Here is a 6,419-nt window from a genome sequence, read left to right as displayed (position 1 = left end):
GGGAAAGAGGCACCTGTCCGGGTTATTAGAAGGATTGCAGCTCGGCCCTCTGCTGGGATTGGATCATAATTACAGTAATTTTCTAACCGTGCTCTGCACGATGAGTGTTTAATCAGGGCTGGCCTGGCTCAGTCTCCCAGCCCTCATAAGTCACTGGGAGGACTCTTAAAGAGACAAAACCCACCCCTTTTCAGCAGAATGAACAGATGTCCTATAATTGGCAGGACATAGCTGAGCCTCCTTGCTTGTAGCAGGCTGGATAACCTATGTCTGCTGCAGTGTGTCTCTTGGCACTACCTGCCTTCATACCGCCTCCCCACCATGAAGGAAGGATTTTGGGGGTCTGCTACTCCGGGGATTCTGCAGCAGCAGGGTGTGGGAACTGGGCTGGACTACCATATGTGAACCTAGTAGGGTCTGTGGTTGGGGCTGGGGGCTACTCTGCAATGCCTGTTTCCTTTCCAGTTAAACTTTTCTCCCTGTGAGCTGAACAGGCATCTGTCTGAGTCTTACAGGATAATAGTTTTCAGACAGTAGTGGCTACCAGAGGGGCTAACTCTGAAGCCTGTGGTACTGTGGTAGTAATGCATTTTGGTAGTACTTTCACTGCTAATCAAAGTATAGCACAAGCAGGATGCTTATGCCGTTGCAATCCCCTGGGAGCAACACTTAGGTCTATGGGTCAGTCCTCAGCACATACTGGTACTCCAGCCTGAAGTCATGTTTGCTCTGGTACTTACCTTGCCTAAATCTGACTATCATGGGGAAGGCCTTATTCTGACTACCATATAGCCTGATCCTTTAATTCTCACTGGGACAGATTAGGCCCCAGGCTAATAAAAATCCTGAATCAAACAGGCCACAGGAAAATGAAAGCAGCTATACCTGGACGGCAGTGGAACAGTGGCAGCAAGTGTGAGATATCCGTGTTCTATCACCTTAGATCCCTTCTTTTCTGAGAGAGAAGAATAAAGCCCCTGAACCCCAGTGGTAAAGCCCATGGCAGTGACCAGGGGAGGCTCAGTAAGAGGGCAAAGCTGGACAGACCCACAGCCTGTGCTGCTGTCCCAAATGACAGCAAGGGCCAACCTCCTCTCCTGCCCCATCACCACCACCCAAGGAAGCTCTCCCACCACAGCAGAACAGCAGTGTGCTATGGCACACAGCAGTTCCAGTTCCACCCAGTAGAGGGCAATGGTGGTGCACACACTGCCCACTTGTCAGCTGCACCCCTGCCCTCTCCAGACCTGCCCCAGGTGAAGGGCAGGCTGTGGGCAAGGAGAGCTGGCATCATGTTTTGGGAGCTGTGCTGCCTACACAGGAAGACCCTCATCTCCTATCTCACCTTCTCAGCTGGGAGACCTCCTGCAATCAGCTGTGCAGACCCTAGGGAAGGGATGAAAGTTCCTCTTACCCCCACCCTGAAGTGACTGTCAATCAGCTGGCTGGGATGGGAGGTAGCCACATCTCTCTCCCATCTAGTGCATTCCCCACTATCAGTCCTGGAGCTTGTATTTCCTCTGCCGATTTCCCTTTGAAGATCAGGAAGTGGCTCAATTTAGGCAGCAGCAGCCACCTCCCAGCTGGCAGGTTCAACCTCAGCTCAAGAGGGCCAGAACAGTTTATAGCACAGTGAAGTGAGCTAGCTCCAGCCTCTAATTCTTCTCATCAATCAGTGCTGCTGGGCCCCTCCTTGCCTAAGTGGCTTGTGGTACTGTTAGGTTTGACCTAGAAACCACTACACATAGCCCAAGCAAAAGTCTCTGTTCTGTAACTAATGCTCAATTGCAATGATAAGGAGAAGACAGTCTTAGATAAAGGAGGCTTGAAAACAAAAACAGAATTAGTGGAGTAGGGCAAAGAGCTGATTTAAATATTAAGATTCACACCCCTAGGTGGGGAGAAAGTATGCTAATGAAACATACATGTATGGAAATGAGATACATAGCTAAAACACGGGCATAGAGACATGCTCAGTAAAGAACTCCTTGCGTCACTCCCTTATAACCAATTAGCAAACAAGAATGCTTATGAAGGTCCAATACTCCTGTATAAAAGATGCTCATAATTAAGACTGTGTGCTTGTTACGTGAAATTATTCCGCTTCCACCTTGTATTGCTAGCAATAAATCTTTATACTTTCACCCCTGGTATCTTTATTGGCTTTTGCATACTGGGCATGATCCCAGACTTGAGCTGGGGCTCAACAGTACATGTGCTGCAATTTGTTTGCAGACTTGAGAGACAGCCTTCCTTTTTGGGGGGGGGGGGGGGGGGGGGGGGGAGGGGGGTGGTGTGTTGGTGGGGGGGGGGGGGGGGGGGTGAAGAGGATGAGCTGTCTGAAGGGCCTGGACTGCTTCCAAGCAGAGAGGCTGAGATTTTGCCAGGCATCAGAGAGGATGGAATGATGCCAGCATTCAAGATGAGGGTGGGGGGAGCTGTGGAGTAATCTAGAGAGGCCTTCAGCCATTTGGAAAGAGAGAGGTTACCTTGAGCTGCTCTGTGCTGGTTACATACCTGACTTCAGCTTGGCGGGAGGTAGAAAGCAAGGAATGGGGCTCAGGATTCATGCCTGGCACCTGATTGAAGGAAGCAGTTATCTCCCAGCCCAGCACCTGGCCATGGCCGCGTCTCATCTGGCTGTTTGCACATAAATCCACAGATGCTACAGCAGCCCTTCACTTAATGCATCTGCGGTGGGCACTGGCAGTCTGCTTCCATCCTACCCCCCAGTCACCACCTCAGCTTCCCCGTTGCTGGCAGTGGCAGCGGTAAAAATAACTTTCCCTATTGAAGAGGCATGCTCTTGCCAAGCAAAACTCTGAATGGAACATAAGGGTGGAAGACTTCGGGTCACCATGATCCTCCCTGAGCAGAGCAGCCAGCATTAGGGAGTAGAGGGAAGAGAGAGCTGTAAAGCAGGCCAGAAAACTCTTCAGGCCTGCCACCTGCATAGGACAGTCAAAGGGGCCAAGTCCCCACAGAAGTAGGTGAAAAGTGCCACCCTGCCAACTAACCAAAAGCTGTCCAAGCCACGTACCTGGTGAAAGGAGACTGCAGCCTGCTCCTACAGGCAGTTACACCCATGGTCCCATGCCACCCTTCAGCCAGCATAGCATCACGGGAGCTCTAGCAGAATCTGGACACCACTCAGGAAAGGAATTTCTTGTACAAAACATCTATGCTGATGGACCTGCTTTTATCTGTCCGGAGCCTGGAGTTCTTGCAGGTCTGGCCAACAAGTCCGCTCACCCTGCCCGAGAGCCTCTCTCCTCATAATTTGTTGAGGCCCGTAAAATATTAAGAGCATCCCCATCCTGCTTACCTGTCACGACACAGGCAAGTACAATTTTTTTGCATCTGAACTGACATATTTTCACAACAGTTTTGCCGAACTGATCAACACCTTTCAGCATAATTATGCCTGCCCTTGAAATGCAGCCAGCTCTGGAGTGGAGCCTGTTTAATCAGCAACCTGGAAGAACGTGCCCCACAGCTTTCATTTTTTGTAAACAGTTCCTTCGTGCACTCCCCCTCAGCCAGCAGTTGCCACCTAGAAGGGTTTGTGCTGGGATCCGGGGGTAGGTGGGCGGGAAATGAGTGTCACATCTCACTCACAGAGCAGGTGATATTAGTTCCAACCACATGCCCTCCCAAATGCATTGTGAGGAGGGGAGAATGCCATCGCCGAGGGAAGGCTGACACAGTACAGCATTCAAGCTAGATGCACCTCACTGTGCCTGCAGAGTGCCCCCCCCCCAGCAAGCTTTGTACTCAAGGTCATTGCAGAGAGGAGCAAGGGCTGCTCTTTATAAGGCTGTGTTGAAGGGAAAACCCCCAGGGCAGGCTGCTTTCTGGCAAAGACTGCTAAAAGGGCCCACTGCCAAGGCATGGGGGGGGTGCCAGGTAAATCCGCAAGCTGCAATCACGACAGTCTCCACTGGGCACAGACTCTGCTCTCTGGAGCCTGTAACATTAAAGGGCGCTTGTCTACTCTGAAGTTAGTGAGACCCCAGCAGCCCCCAGCCGTGGAGGTGGAGCCTCAGCCCAGGGGGGCAAAAACAGCCCTGACACACAGGTCTCTTGTTTTGGCTGAATAGTCAACACCACCAGCTACTGTCTGGAAGTTTCTAGATCAGAGCTGCAGGCACAGCTGGCCTCACAGCTGCACCATTTGGAGCTTTGCTCTCATGAATATTCATACAGCAGCCCAGCCAATCAGCAGAGCAGATACTATTAGTGAGCATCTGTCAGGTTTTTTAAATGAACTTCTTTTGACATTTTCAATTTTCCTCTGTAGGTTTCAAATCCTCTGTTTCCTCCCCCCCTTACCCCCCCATCTCTGCATTTGTGTCAGGCTGACAGTGCATACACATTGAGGGGTAAAGGGATGAAAAAAAAATCTCACTGGGCAAGCACCCGAAGAAAAGGGACCACAGCTTTCAGCACCACCAACAGTGCCCTCACTACCAGGCCCTGTTGTCACCCAGTACTTGGGGTCCCTGGGACAGTGCCAGCTGATGGGCATGAGCCCCCTGTTAAACAAGACCCAGAGCTATGGAGGAAGCACATGACAGTCGATTCATCCAGCCAGGTCAAACTTTCAGTGCAGGGGAATGACAGAAGCACACAATGCACGTGAGCAGTCTTCTTCCAGTCCAGTTGTCTCTTCCCACAGTCCCGCTGGAACATACACCGTACACCCCCCAGGTGGACGCTAGGCAAGAAGGTTGACTGAGAGCTGCAGTTAGGCCTGGCAACCCCTAGGAGGCACTGTGGCACCTGCCAAGCAAGCTGGGTCTCAGCCATTAGTGCTCAGTGGAAGAGGAGCAAGGGCCCTGGCGACCACTGCATGTGGAGGAGCCAACAGGCTCTCTGGACCCTGTAACATTAAAAAGCATTTGTCTACCCTGGCATTAGTGAGGTCCCAGCAGCCCCTAGCCCTAGAAGTGGAGTCCTCTCAACTTCCTTCCCCCTCAAAGCCACCTGGAGACCCTCACACCCCCTTTCTTTGAGGGGTGCAAATAAGGCTCTTTCCCTTCCTTCTCTCCTCCCAAGGAAAACCTGGTGGCACTCCAATGCCACACCTCAACACTGGATCCACTTTGCAGCTGGTGATGGCAACCGGGCTTGTGTGCAGGAGGTGGCATTCCCAGATTCTTTCCCAGCTGTGGGACTGTCACCATGCACACCGGAACAAGGACAATATCACAGCACCTTTGTAAATCCCAGTGAGCCATGCCTGAAAGTACTTTGAGGAGTAGCCCTTCTGTATCCCCTCTTACTCACTTTGGAAAGGAAAGCAGGTCCTCTGTTGATGTGCAGCATGGCACAGGGCAGGGGCTGGGCCTGTTGGCATCATACCTGGCACTAAACCGTTACTTAAAATGCACCATTATTTTTTTTCCCCAGTGCAGCTGACATGTAGGTAATCTTGTCTTCGCTCAGCAGAACTCCCTGCCCATCCCCACTTCTCCAAGACGTGTGTGGCCAGCACCAGCAGTCTCCTCTACTTCACTTTTATTTCAGGCCAGAGCATCACAGATCTGCCTTTTATGCCCCAAGAGACGCCAATGGTAAATCACATAGATGCAGGATACAAGACTCCCAGAGTGCACAGAACAATATTGAGTAAGTGGTGACTAAGTGCTGAATGCAAGAGAGGCCTTGGAGATACCTGCAGCCCAAACCTTAGACTGCTCCTTCTCTACACAGGGCCACCTCCCTCCCCCTTGCCAGGCCAACAGCAGAAATCCTTTTCCCCATGCCACCTAAGTTGTATGTTACACAGGGGCACAAGGAAAGCAGGCTGTTCTCAAGCAGGAAGAGAAGTTGGAGGGGTGCTGTGTCCAAGAGGAGAATAACAACGACCCTCCATCATCTTCCCTATAGTACGGCTCAAGCCTGTCCCCTGTTCCAGAGGACTTGTTCTGGCTTCCTAGAGTGCAGAAAGCAGCTCATCTGCTCAGCCTGGCTGCAGGCAGCCTCCGTGCCAGGAGGGCCATAGGTGAAGAGTTCATTCCAGTCCCCCAGCACAGCACAGCTGAGCCAGAGCAACCTCACAAGAGCCCTTATAACTCATTGATTGTATAAGAAAGACTAGGCCTCCTGTGCCTATGCAGCCATTTACTGCTCAGAAGGGAATGTTGTTACAGGGGCTAAGTTCTAACTCTAGGTACAGGAAGTCCATTGGAACCCACTTCCTATGGGTCCATGAGTGACAACAGCCAGCCGTGTGCTCCCTGGGGACCAAGAACTACAAGATCAAGAGCCCTGGCTTTGATTTCCCACTCACCCACCCCTCACCCTTTAAGTGCATGGCTAAGCCCTTGGGAGTAACACACCTAGGTTCCGCTAAGCACCAGTCCCCTTTTGGTGCACATCATTGTGTGATCACACAGCACCCGAGTGATAACAAC

The 6,419-nt window shown here is 51.6% G+C and overlaps 1 protein-coding gene across 9 annotated transcripts in view; it reads right to left on the bottom strand.

Annotated features, from left to right (window-relative positions):
- The window catches only part of SNX11 (sorting nexin 11), a 28,536-nt gene that overhangs the window by 7,455 nt on the left and 14,662 nt on the right, over positions 1-6,419 (bottom strand). The gene's annotated exons all lie outside the window — the stretch shown is intronic.

This window comes from Alligator sinensis, unplaced genomic scaffold (genome assembly GCF_000455745.1).
Source record: "Alligator sinensis unplaced genomic scaffold, ASM45574v1 scaffold520_1, whole genome shotgun sequence".
In the NCBI taxonomy this organism is placed as follows: Eukaryota; Metazoa; Chordata; order Crocodylia; family Alligatoridae; genus Alligator; species Alligator sinensis.
Note: the sequence above shows the minus strand (reverse complement) of the source record. Positions and strands in the feature narration are given on the sequence as shown.